This window comes from Peromyscus californicus, unplaced genomic scaffold (genome assembly GCF_007827085.1).
Source record: "Peromyscus californicus insignis strain IS unplaced genomic scaffold, ASM782708v3 Scaffold_14__1_contigs__length_90479793_seg_2, whole genome shotgun sequence".
Classification (NCBI taxonomy): Eukaryota; Metazoa; Chordata; class Mammalia; order Rodentia; family Cricetidae; genus Peromyscus; species Peromyscus californicus.
In genome coordinates, this window is record NW_026294436.1 from 79,979,266 (window position 1) to 79,993,378 (window position 14,113).

General features: G+C 40.2%; 1 long non-coding RNA gene across 9 annotated transcripts in view; it reads left to right on the top strand.

The window, feature by feature from the left end:
* The window catches only part of LOC128110194 (uncharacterized), a 60,662-nt gene that overhangs the window by 3,004 nt on the left and 43,545 nt on the right, over positions 1–14,113 (top strand). For 2 of the 9 annotated variants that reach the window (XR_008218147.1, XR_008218149.1), the window contains exons 3-6: positions 2,319–3,621; positions 4,100–4,198; positions 5,551–5,744; positions 11,659–11,872. The exons of 3 other annotated variants lie outside the window; for them this stretch is intronic. This is a non-coding gene — a long non-coding RNA (uncharacterized LOC128110194). Of the gene's footprint in view, positions 1–2,318; positions 3,622–3,765; positions 4,199–5,550; positions 5,745–11,658; positions 11,873–14,113 lie in introns of all 9 variants that reach the window. 4 more of the 9 variants (XR_008218142.1, XR_008218151.1, XR_008218144.1 and 1 more) reach the window with 4 other exon arrangements.

The following is a 14,113-nucleotide window of genomic DNA, read 5'->3' on the forward strand; positions in this document are numbered from 1 at the left end:
GAAGAGCTTGAAAGTACAGGTGTATGCCTTGTTCTTGTTTATTATCCCAAGACCCTTTCAGACTCCTGGGCTAGTTTCTGTCAACCATCTACATCTTCTATCATACCATATCTATTTTTAAAATGTAGATTTTTGTTTACACTTTCTTCTTTTTTGTAGCCATGTCTGAGTAATGTAACACATGTAGACGCACTTCCCTCCCTATATTGGCCTTTGCCATTCACTTAGAGCAGTGGTTCTCACCCTGTGGGTTGTAACCCATTTGAAGGGTCAACCGACACTTTCACAGGGGATGCGCATAAGACCATTGGAAAACACAGATTTTTTTTATGATTCATAACAGTAGGAAAATTACAGTTACGAAGTAGCAACACAAATAATTTTATGGTTGGAGGTCACCACAACATGAGGAACTGTATTAAATAGTCACAACATTAGGAAGGTTGAGGACCACTGATTTAAAGGCTCAGGAAGTACTGTTGACACACTTTCTTTCTGTCTGTCACTTGCTGAATAGGAGTACAGAGTCAGGGTCAAGCTCCCAGAAATGATGTCTATAGCCATTTCTACTTTTGCTTAAGTTTCTGATTCCAGGTTGGTTTTCAGAATAAACAGACTGGACTTTTTTAGTGTCTTATAGAGCAAGTAGCAGAAATGGAGACCTGAATCTCATAGTAGGGGTACATAGCTACATGATGACCTCTGTTCCTCTCTGAAACATGAAATGCTAAAAAGCAGATCCTAGTGAACAAAACTATGGCCTATAGACCAGGTGCTTATTTCTGTACTTTATCGGATCTTAGAAATGCCTGTTGCTTATGTATTACCACAATGACATGGTCAAGTAGGTACAAGAGCCGTATGACCTGCAAGCTTGAAATATTTACCATCTTATCCTTTAAGACATTAAAGATAAAAATTTGCCAACCTTGCCGTAGGCTACCACAAGAGCACAAGTCTCCACTGGGAGTTCTTGCTAGGACTGGTTCAGACCTCAGAGGTTCTTGAACATTGTGTATTAGATATTTACAGTCACCTCATGAGAAGAAAGTAGATGGTCAGAATAATTCTGTATTGGGAAACTCCTTTCTTTCCAAGCCGTTTCTGTGGAGCCTGGAAGGTATCCCACTCTGTTTTGAGGCCTAGAGTCTAGAGTTCCTGAGCAGAGCTGGATTGTGGCCATGGTTTGACAAGTTGTTGTGCCTGATCCTCAGGGATGTGCAGAGGAGCTAGACTGACCCCAACCAATCTTGGGGCAGATGAAGGGAGACTAATGAGTTCTTCAGTGTCCTGTAGGATATTTTCTGGTAGTTTTGCTTTGCCCTCCCAAGGGTGCTAGACTAGAGATTGTCTGCAAGCAGCCTATTTGTCTTGTGTGATGATGGTGCCCATCCATACTGTTAGAACAAGGCCTAGGCTTGGGATTGTGGGAGGTGCTGTCTGTCATCTTGGGACTGGAATCAGCCCCTAGGTTTCTTACAGTTCAACTTTCTGGAGCCCTTTTGTTTCCTGATTCCCCCCTTGTTGGCTTGGTCCTCAGCCTGAAGTCTTGGTAAAAAAAAAAAACCCCTAGCTGGTAATGGGACTGATTTAAGACTTGGTGCTATGAGCTAGCAGCAGCACAACAGCTGGAGAAATTTGTTTGGTTTAGAGTCGAGATAGAAACTGAAAGAGGTTGGTGGCAAGAGGAAACCATATGCTTTGATCAGTGGGGATAGAAAGGGTAGCAGTTTTGTTCCCATTACAGCTGGGAGGGAGAAAGGATGAGGTGTCAGTAGGAGGAGGGAACAAAGGATCCAGAACAGCAAAGAGAGTCGCCAACCACACCCAGAGTTGCTTTTAACTGGTGGTAGTGGTGAGACTGACTCCAGGAGTTTCCTCTTCACCTCTTGATACTTCAAAAAGCCTCATCAAACACTCTTTCTACCTTTCATTTGTAGAGTTAGGATGACCCCGTACTATAGAGGTTTAAGTACTGTTGAGACAAATGCATTGACTTGAGTTATTGATTTCATTGTCTGGATATTTATTAAGGTTCTGTGTTGGGCAGTATGTGAAGTTCTGAGGAGATAGGGAAGTAAAGCACTTACATTCTGGTCTGGAAGATTCATGGATAACTTGGATACCATTTGTGTGGTGGTTTGAATAGGCATGGGCCCCATAGACTCATATGTTTGAATGCTTGGCCCATAGGGAGTGGCACTATTAGGAGGTGTGGCCTTGTTGGGGGAAGTGTGTCACTGTGGAGGCAGGCTTTGAGGTCCATTATATATGCTCAAACTAGGCCTAGTGACACAGACTCCTGCTGCTGCCTACAGATCAAGATGTAGAACTCTCAACTCCTTCTCCAGCACCATGTCTGCCTGCACACTGCCATGCTTCCTGCCATGATGATAATGGACTAAACCTCCAAAACTGCAAGCCAGCCCCAATTAATTGTTTTCCTTTATAAGAGTTGCTGTGGTCACAGAAACCCTAACTAAGACAGAAGTTGGTATCAGGAGTGGGATATTGTTGTGATAAGCTTGACCATGTTTTTGGGACTTTGGGTTAGGAAAGCAGTAGAATGCTTTAAATGCTGCTTAATAGGCCATACTAGTAGGGACATGGAAGACAGTTGTGCTGAGGGTGATTTGAGCTGAGAGATCCTGCCTCAAGAGGCTTCAGAGGAGAATAATTTTAGTATGTTACCTAGAAATCCTTCTTGTGATATTTTGGTGAAGAACGTAGCTGCTTTTTGCCCTTGTCTGAAAAGTTTGAGGCTAAAGTGAAGAGTTTTGGATTAATTGCATTGGCAAAGGAAATCTCATAGAAGACTAATACTGATTCTGTCCTGTGGTTATTAGTGTTTGCTCTTGTGAGGATTTATAATGAAAACGGGCGAGCTGAGCAAGTGAAAATACAAGATGTACAGATTGAGGAGAAAAGGGACACCAGAAAGTGAAATAGAGCTAAGTCCTGTGTTCAAGGAGATAAACAGATGAAGAAATGGAATAAAGGGAGTGATGACCTTAGGGCAAGACCCCACCCAGTTAAGCTTCCAGTTTGTGAAAAAGAATTAAAGAAACACTTCGGTCTAGGCGTGGTGGACCTAACCTCAGTACTCAAGCCTTTAATCCCAGTACTCAGAAGGCAGAGGTGAGTGGCTCTCTGAGTTTGAGGCCAGCCTGATCTACAGATAGAGTTTTAGGACAGCCAAGCTTAGGCAGTGAAGGAAGCCATCAAACCAGATGGTCAGTAAAGATTTTTGAAAGAGGGGGCCATGTTCCAACCCCAACAAGCAGCAGAATTTGGCAGCTTCAGCCATGTGGTTCTGGCTTTAGAATCAAGGTTAGAAGAAAGGGGTTATGGGATCTCAGCTACAAAGGAAAGCCACTGAGGCCAGGCATGTGTCAGGGGTGTCCCTGCATGGAGGCCTAGAGAGGCCATTGTGTGAAGCTGTGAAGGTGAAGCCTGGATGGCCCTGGAGACCCCATGATGTTGGAGATGCCAGAGCTGTGGGATACCTGCCAAGGAAAGCTGCTAATGGAATGGAACCAGTCCAGAGAAAGAAGTGTGTTGCAGTCAACAAAGCTAAAAGGAATTGGCGAGCTGAAGAGCATTTTGACATCAGACATGGAGGTATAGAGTTTGGAGTTTGTGCAGATTTTCCCTCTTGCTTTAGTCCAGTTTTTCCTCATTATTCTCCTTTCTCTATGTTTTGGAATGGTAATATAGATCCTATGTTGGAAGTATGTAACCTATTTTTTGATTTTGACTTTATAGGACTTTATAAGAGATTGCATGAATCTCAGAAGAGACTTTGAACTTTGGACTTTTAAATATTGTTGAGGCTGTGATAAGAGTATGGGGACTTTTGAAGTTGGACTAAATGCATTTGCATTATGTTATGGCTACAAGCCTTATGGGAGCCAGGCCCCCATAGACTCATGTGTTTGAATGCTTGGCCCATAGGGAGTGGCACTATTAGGAGGTGTGGCCTTGTTGGGGGAGGTGTGGCCTTGTTGGGGGAAGTGTGTCACTGTGGAGGCAGGCTTTGAGGTCCATTATATATGCTCAAGCTAGGCCTAGTGACACAGACTCCTGCTGCTGCCTACAGATCAAGATGTAGAACTCTCAACTCCTTCTCCAGCACCATGTCTGCCTGCACACTGCCATGCTTCCTGCCATGATGATAATGGACTAAACCTCCAAAACTGTAAGCCAGCCCCAATGAAATGTTTTTCTTTATAAGAGTTGCTGTGGTCATGGCGTCTCTTCATAGAAATGGAAACCCTAACTAAGACAATTTGTGGTAGATTATGTGGTTTAGAGGATGTCTGCATCTGTCATATTTGTTTCTCTTACCTTTGTTCTGGATTCAGAATTTGGCACACAATAGGCATCCAGATAATTATTTGGTTCCATCCTTATTTGGTTTGCCTTGGAAATGTGCAGAAAGTAGCTGAGTAAGTAGATGGAAGAGAAGAACTCAGAGTAGCAAGAGTGACACATTTGGGAGAAAATTGATGTTATAGGGTATACTGGTGATATGATAGCATTTAAGGAAAAGGATAGAGAAGGGGTTAAGCTACATGGGCATGAGAGACTCCAGTGTTAGTGGAGCTATGAGAATGGTGGGTCAAAGGCTGAGTGCTCTCAGTTACTGCAGAGGACTGGAGTAAGAAGGCAAAGTTAGTATGGCAGGGAAAGGGACTGCACAGGAGATAGAAGCTAGTGAGATGTCAGTGGACTAGGGTGAATGTAGATATGAAGCCCATGATTCTTAGGTTAATAGCTTGGCGGGGATGGAGAAAAGACAGAACTCTATTCTGCAGTTCTCCATTGAAAAACTGCCAGTGTATGTCCCAAAATACCACTCAGTGATTTTTCTGTGGTGGGGCAAATGCACAGGTTTTATGGCTACTCTCTGTAAGTATTTACAGTATTTATTCCACCCTATACAAAGGTGGAATTAGTGTCATAAACCTGTATGTTCCTGTTGCCCAGTGTTTCCACAGGTAGTCAGAATATGGCCTTTCTCATGTAAATCTCCACTTGTATTCCCCCAATTTATTCCCCCATCCTGGAGTTACAGCAAATCTTAAATGGTAGTATTTTTGTACAAACTCTATTATATATCTCCACCTGATAGGTTATTTTAAGAATGTAACTCTGTTAGTGTTATCACACCTTGAATAAGCAAAAATATCCCCAAATATGACCTGTTTTACAGTATGTGTTTAAACTTCCCTGATGGTTCATTAAAAAACAAAATCCTTTTTTAAGTCATGCTGTAAACAGGATCCATGTTTTATTTAGTTAGTAACTTGTAAATCACTTGTTAATAAAGAATCTGCTTTGTAGTTTGCATTTTAGCTTTGCTTATTTACCTACCTTTATCCCCATCCAACTGCCAGAGCAGCTTTCCTGAGGTTTGTTCAAACATTGTTTATTCTTACTGTGTTTATGGTTTCTTGGTCATTTATTTCCTTCGGTAACCCTTCTCCCCTCCCTGTTTCCTTCTCTCCCCCCTCCCCTTCTCTCCCTCTCTCTTGTCTTACTTTGTAGCCCTGGCTGGTTTGGAACCCACTGCGTAGAACAGACTGGCTCCCAAGTGCAGAAATCATAGACATATGACACCATGTCTAGCTACTAACTATTCTTGAGGTCCTGCTCTGTGCCAGGCAATGTATTAGACCTTGGACAGACACCTGTGAGAAGATGGTCAGGGCCTGACTGTCAGGGATACTACATTCTAAACAGTGAGAACTACTGTCAACTTTTCTTGTGTGCTGTATGACTATGACTCATTTCCATGCTGCTTAATCTGCCTGTTTAGGGCCTAGGGTTCATGGATTCATGCTGTCATTTCATGTGGTTGGTGAGAGGTGTCCATAAGAAGCCAGATATAGTTCTCTGACTTGCCTCCTTTTCGTACTCCTGTAACTTGCCTTTTGTAGTGGCATTGCTTTGCTATTGTGTTTAACACTCTGGCTTGAATGTGTGTAGCTCTGACAGTTGGTGAGCTTGCTTAAATAATGGATGTCAGAGAGACTAAATGAAAACATTCAAAAAGCTCTTCCCAATTGGTAAAGGTCTTGGCAAGTGCCCAGTGGTGCTAGTATATTAGAGCAAGTTGGATCCATGTTTTTGCTAACTGTGGATTGGGTTGGGCTCTTGCCTGTTCTACCAGCTGGTCAGGTGACAGTTCCATGTTTTCAATGTGCTGCTCTTTGCTGAAGCTGTACATTGTTAAGCATCTGTGCTACTACAGAAACAGAATCTGCTGATACAATTCAGGCTTATGCTAATAACTTACATTTCCCTATGTAAATAACTTCTCCAGATTTAAAAAATAACCTGTGATTCTTAGATATTATTAGGTTTATTTTTGTTATTGTTGGGTTTTTTTTGTATTTTCAGTTGCATTTCAGCTATATTGTAGGATTGAATATTACAATTTTTAAAAATACTTTTTAGTAAATGTATATTCTCAGATGTAAAGACTGGTATACTTCTAACATTCATATGTTCTCTATTATATACTTAGGATAATACATAATATTTTAAATTTAGCATGATAACTGTCTCTAGTCACTGAAGGTTACATAGCTTAGAATTTGATTTTTTTATAAATAATATTTTGATACATGAACATATCAGTTAAACTTTTAAGTATCCTCCTGTATATATGTTATATATAACATTTCTATATTAATAATACATAGTAAAACACAACATTGAAAATTGTCAGTGGCTGTTATATGTGGTGCTTTCTCTTTGTCTGTTTGCTAGTTACAGTTCTGTCCTAGACAGCCCCTGTCTCTTGGGTATCCTTCCTTCTTGAATATTCAGGACTTTGCCCACTCCCCTACTCATTCACATCACCTGTTTTACCTCTGTTGGATCTTTTCCACTGGCTACTGTTTTCTCATTTAAAGAAGCCCCAGATTCCACTTTTTAGACTTTTTTACTCTCGTGTTTCCATGTCCACCTCGAATCCCACCACTCTTGATTGACATGCTCCTGACACTTCCCCTGGTGAGCACCTGGGATCTGACTTCATTGGTGGCTCTTCAGCAAGGTTTGACAAACCTGGTCCTGCCATTTTCCTTGAGGCTGTCTGTCTTCATCTTGTTTCCAGGGCATCTGTTTCTGGTCTCTTATTGCCTTCACTGGCCACTCATTTTCAATATTCTATCCGTGGGGCACTTCTTTATCTTTTCCATCCTCACTGTGAGTCTTTTCTACATCAAGTCTTTAAATGTCTTACTTATAATGTCTCTAGTTCATTTCAAGTCACAGAAGAGAAATAGCAATGACCATGCATTGATTATTTCTGAAGTTGCTTGATGAGTTTTATTTTACTGCTTTCTCTATAATTTTATTTATGTTATATATTTTCCCTAATGAAAAGTTAAAGTCTGTGTGATGTTGCTTCCCATTTTTTTTTTCTTTAATCCAGGCTTTCTCCTGAGTTGTAGACCTGTATATGGGTTTGCTGGTTTAACATCTTAGTACTAATATTAGTAGATATTTGCCACTGAACATGTCCCAAACTGAACTAACTTTTCTACTTAGTTTTTTCATCACAATGATGGGAATGCTATCCTTTCAGGTACTTATTAGAACACTAAATGTTGTATTTTGTTTTTCTCATTTTTGTGGTCCTCTACCCCCACCATGTGCAAATTTGTAAAGTACCCCCACATCTGACCTGTCAGAACTGCTTCCCCTGCTGGCACCTTGGTCAGTTGCTGTGATCTCTGCTTTTCTGTCGCTCATAGGCTGGAGTCCTTACAGCAACTAGAATCTTCCTGTGAAGCAGAAGTCTTGTTATACTCTAATGTACTGAAACCCCAGTGGTGGCTTTCCATCTCACTCAGTAAATACTGTGATCCTCAGTGAGGTCCCCAGGACAGTGTAGCTTGTATCATTACTGTAAAATAGAGACACAATGTAAGAAACATTAGAGAATCACACAGGTAGTTTTAAAATATCTTTAAGCAAAGGAAATGAAGCTGTTGAAATTAATTGTAGTCATGTATTTTATTTAAACTTGTATGTCAGAAGTGTTTTTATTTCTGGTGAGTTACATTGTCCTTGTTTAGTTCACTGTTTGTGCTGAGTCATAGCACATCTCCAGCTGTAGCTAGTGACTGCCATGTGGTACAACACAGGTCTTTAGGACCCAGCTCCTGTACATCTCGGTCCTCTCAAGCTCTTTTTTTCTTTAACTACACTTTGTGCCATCATCATTGGCCTCCTTCATGTTCCTCAAGCACTGTGTTAGGGGCCTTTTTTTTTCATCTCTAGTTCTCTCTGTTTGGAATCTTCTTCCAACTCAGCCTATGTTTTTCTCTGATTTCCTATGTGTCTTACCTTCTCAGGGGCCTCTGCAGCCCTCACAATTCTCTAGCATTCTCTGTAACCCTTCACACAGTGCTTTTTCTCTTATCACCATTTAATATGATAAATATTTCTGTGCTGGTTTGAGTAAGAACGTCCATAGGCGCATATATTTGAATGCTTAGTCATCAGGGAGTAGCAGACTTGGGAGGGATTGGAAGGTGTTGTTATGTTGGAACAGGTGTGGTCTTGTTGGAGGAAGTGTATCTTTAGGGTGGGCTTTGGAGTTTCCCAAAGCCCAAGCTAAGCCCACTGTCTCTTCTGCTGCCTGTGAATCCAGATGTAGAACTCTTAACTACTTTCCAGCACTATGTCTGTCTACATGTTGCCATGATAACAGTGGACTAAACCTCTGAAAGTATAAGCAAGCCCCAGTTAAATGCTTTCCTTTGTAAGAGTTGCTGTGGTCATGGTGTCTCTTCACAGCAACAGAACACTTGACTACGACAATTTCCATCAGTATCTTTTCTCTTTCTGTTCACTGGAACAGGAGTTATATGATTAGTGATTTTTGTCAGTTTTGTCCCTTGCTTTGTTTCAGAGCAGAGACAGAGCCTTTCATGTAGGAGATAGACATTTGTTGAATAATTAAATGGAATTAATGACTAAGAATGCTTATTAGTAAGAATAGCACAAATGAGTATACTGTATTGCTTTGGAATATGTTGGTGTCATCTACTAGTTTAAAGTTCTGGTTCAAGTGAGTATATATTTTTCTTAATAGAGACTTCACAAATATGTATGTGTTAAGGAAGTTCTAGATTCTATGTAATAAATCTATCAGTTTCTGAAACTCAGCTAATATATTAGTTTTAATATTTCTAGATATCAATAGTTACAAACTCATTGGTAGAGTTTGTATATTTTTATGTTTTAATAGCTGGATTCAAGACCATTCATTTGGGGAAATTTTGAAACTAGATATTTCTAGTTAAGTTTATGTAGATAGATTTTAGACATGATGTCCTTAATTGAAATTGGCAATGTCAGGACATAAGGTGGCAATTATTTCTAAGAGCTTGTTTTCAAAATGTTCTTTTGAGGAATAATGGCTTTTGCTCATTTTTAAAAGCTCACTTCATTTGAAAGGGACAGATTTAGTATTTACTTCTTTAAAGATATTCCTAAACATTCTGTTGACAGGCATTCATTATAGAAGAGGTCAGCAAATTTTCAAACTCTCCTAGCTAAAAAATAGTATAATTCTTCTGTAAGTTGAGCTACTTTCTCTGTATTTTATGAGTCAGTCAGGAACTGTATAGTAGTTTGGCTTCAGTCATCCATTGTGTTGAAGAGTGTGTCTGTAAGTAAGTTTGCACATCTAACATGCCACTGCCCCTCTTCTGCTCTTGGGATCCTACACAGGAGGCCTCTTGTACATTAGGTGACAGTTGCCACACAAATTTAAGTGTTGTGCCTGTGTCCATAAACATGCTAAATAATAGTTTGGTTTGACTTATTATTTTCAGCAAAAAATAAAGGATACTAACATTTTCATCTTCATCCTAAGGTCCCTCCTTAGACATACTCACTCAGAGGTTCTTGACCACATTACTTCTGCTAACCTCGTCTTTGTTGTTCCTCATATTTAAAGGCCTGAATTTCACCAATACTTACTGCTTGATGGTCTAGAGGATAAGTCCATCCTATGGCCCAGAACTATAAAGCTGTGTTTCATAGACTCTGCCAGAACAGATTTATTTGGTAGCTGCTGGAGACATTGTATGGAATGATTTTGTAATGTTAGGGAAGACATCACTGAGGCATTTATTGACTGTATGTTTTTCTAGTTTCATAATGTGACCATTCTAGTCATGACCATGCTGTGATTTAGGGGGCTAACACTGCTCATTCTGGAAGAGGTAGCCATGGTAGCTTGCGTAGCCAGCTTACTCCTTTAAAGCACATATACATGAATGTATAGCTGCATACATACACACAGACATAATTGCATATATTTTGGGGGATGCTGGTATTCCAGTACATCTATATAGTGTGTGATGGTCAAATCAGGATCATTGATGTATCTGTCTTCTCAGATATAATTTCTTTATGTTGGAAACATTGAGAGTCCTTTTTGCAAGACCAGCCAGTCAGTTAATCTGTCAGTCCTATGCGAGCTGTTCTGAATTATACAGTAAATTATTGTCAGCTGTAGTTGCCCTACTGCACTGCAGGAGATTAGAAATCTTTTGTCTATCTTACTTCACTGTCATGAATTGTCCACTTTCCATGCTTTTGACCCTTTCCTAACCTTTGACCACTGTTCAACTTTCTGCATCTGTGAAGTCAACTTTGTAGCTTCCATGCAGCATTCCATGCCAGTGAGAATGTGTGTTCATCTTTCTTTGCCTGGCTTATGTCACTTAATGTAATAGCTTCTAGGTCATATGGCTTCAAATAACAGAATTTCAGTCTTTTATGGTGAAATAATATTCTACTCTTTGCGTGTGTGTGTGTGTGTGTGTGTGTGTATGCGCTACATTTTCTTTGTCCATTCCCCCATTGATGGACATTGAGGTTGATTCTCTCTTTCTCTCTCTTGGCTATTATGACTAGTGCTACAGTAAACATGGCATAAAAATGTCTCTTTGACATACCAACTTCAATTCCTTTAAATATATTCCTTGTGTTGGGATTTCTAGATTATGTGGTAGTTCTATTTCCAGTGTATTTTTTGTTTGTTTTGCTTTTTGAGATATAGTCCAGACTAGCCTAAGACTCATGGTCTTCCTGTCTCAGCCTCCTGGGTGCTGGCACTACATGCCGTGCCTGGTTTATTTCTAGTTGTTTGTTTGTTTCATTTTTAAGGAACCTGAATACAGTTTTCCACCATAGCTGTACAAATTTACAGTTCTACCAGTATGACAGAGTTACCTTTTTTACTTTATCCTTCCTGGCATACTACTACTACTACTACAATTATTATTATTATTATTATTATTATTATTATTATTATTATGTGCTTTTGATAGTATCCATTTTCATTAGGGTGAGATGATATTCCATTGTGGTTTTGATTTATATTTCTCTGATGATCAGTGACATTGAACATTGTCTCAAATACTTGTTGGCTGTTTGTCTTTTTAAAAGAAATATTTGTTTAGGTCATTTGCCCATTTTGAGATCAGACTATTTGTTTTCTCCTGTTGAGCTGTTTGAATTCTTTATATGTTCTGGATGTTGATCCTGGCAGGTAAATAGTTTGCCAGCATTTTCTCAAGTTCTGCAGATTGTCTTTTCATGCTTGTTTTCTTTTCTGTGCAGAAGTTTCTCCAATACTTCATCGTCATCCAGCTTTCTTAAAGAGAAGCAATACCTCTTTGTTGCATTCTTTTAGTTCTTTCATTCACCATGTGGTCCAGGAACGTATGATTACATCCTGGAAGGACCCTTCTCCATTGTGTTTATACAAGAGGCTATGGATTATACATTTGGAGTCATTGCCCAACGGTTATGAGCAGAAGCACACTTTTAAAAGGTGAGCTGCTGGAAGGAGACTTACTGGCTTTGGCCTGGTTATACGCCCTCCATACTATCTACTGCTGGGACTAAAGGCGTGTGCCGTCATGCCAGGAGAGAATATTGATTTTCTAAGACATGGTTTTTTACTCTGATACCCAGCTGGCAGTAACCACAGATATAAAGACCAGTGTGTTGTGTTTCTGGGAAGAGGGACTGTAGAAAGGAGTAATTAGGATTTCATATTACTGTAGTCTGGGCTTTGGAGAATTCCTTTACTATTAGATCCGTCAGGGTAGGCTGTCTAGAGGAGGAGGTGGCAATTTTTCATAGGCAACTTGGAAGAAAGACTAGGCTAAGGATAGTTTTTAAATGAATTATTTTATCCTGTTGTTTTAAAAAAAACTGTAAAATTGTCTCTATTTAACTAACATTAACAAGCAGACTTCAGGTTCTAGGATTTTGTAGCATGTCTGATGTACAACTAAACTGTTAGAAGACGTGAACACAGGAACAGTACAGATGATCTTTCTGTCTGGTGCCACAGGTCTGTTCAGTTCTGGGGCTACTTTATAGGGTGAGAAGTGCTGCAGCTGGTAAAGCATGTTGGCCAGGAATGAGCCTGTTGCGCTTATTAGCTAGACCAACACTAGAGGTATCATTGGAGCAAGAGGAAAAAGATCATGGGCCCTGGGAAGGCTTGAGGACTGGGGTAGTCCTAGCTGAGGATATTGCAGAGAAAGGACTTAACAATGGGGTAGTATGAAATCAGTATAATGGGAGACCAGCATTAGAAAATATGCATGTATATGGATAAGTCTTAATGAAACTTCTTATTTTGTGTAGTTAAGTGTTAGTAAAAAATAAAAAAAAGTGTAAATATAATAGAAAAATTGAAATGTATGATATGTGATAAAGGTATTATTTCATGAAATATTGCTTCATTTTTGTATACACACACACACACACACACACACACACACACACACACACACACACACACACACAAACGCACAGGACATATATACAGTGGTGCAGGGGTTACTTTGAGTAACCTGGGCCTTACTTTGGGTCAAGCTCTAGAATATATAGGAGTACCGTCCTGAATGGGTTCCTGTGTTCTTAGCATAGACAGCAGGTTCCAGCTACTTCCCCAGAAACTATCTCTATGGAAGCAACTGTAGTGAAGTCTTAAAAAAAAAATAAGAAAAAAAAAAAAGCAAAAAAACCTAGGTAGGTCTGAGGCTGTTTACCCATGTGAGATGCTTCCTATTGTAGAGGAGCTGGGGAGAGAGGCCAAATAAAGGCAGGGATAGGAACAAATGTCTCTGTCCCTCCCTTCTTACTGAAGAGTTTCCAAGAATACAGACATTTAGCCCCAGCCCTTGTCTCTTGCTTCCTGCTTTAATAGCTATTTCCTTGCTTTCTAAGATTTATTCTTTTTTTTTTTTAATTTCCCAGCAGAAATATTCCCCACATATCAAGGTCTGGGCAAGAAAAAAGCCATTCTAACTTACTTTACTCTGCTAGTGTTGTGCTTCTGAGGTTCACTGAGGAAGGTGGTGAAATCACATACTTGGGTTCCTGGAGGATGGTAGTAGCTGACTCTTCCTGGTGATGTCACTGAGGTCTCAGAAACTCTGACTCAAAGTTGCTCAGGCTTCGTGTGTTTATTTGTGTGCCCTGCCCCCCTTGAAGCATTTCTCAGATTGTGGCTGCTTCTCTGTGCCAATGGGCCTGCAGAGTACTGACCCACATGCTGTACCTCACACAGAGGTTTAAATTAGGATCTTTAATCTGTAAGGAGCTTACAGCTTGTGAGTAGCCAGCTGTTCTGGACTTGATGTGGGCAGAACTGAGCTTTGACTGGCTGTTGTGGGGTTCAGTAAATCATGAGGGTTGATGATTTGGTGTCAGGAGCCACAGGGCCTAGGAGTGGGTGAGTAGGGCCTTGTATGATGGAATGGGGCAATAATGTATCCTTGTGATTGAATGGAGGCTCAAAGTACTATGGGTCTGTTCCTCCTGAGCATTAAGCCTAAGTACCTGCTGATGTACAGTTAGCTCTGCAAAACATGCATTTTCATATCTGTAAAACATGTGTTTTCATCTCACATATGTGAATCTGATATGCCTAGCACAATGCCAGTGCTGTGAGGAAAACTCAGAAGTGTGAGAATTGAGCCTTTCCTCATGTTACTTCTTATTTATTTGAGGTACAAGACTAAGCCCTGCTGAAACATTCATCCACAGGCCAAGT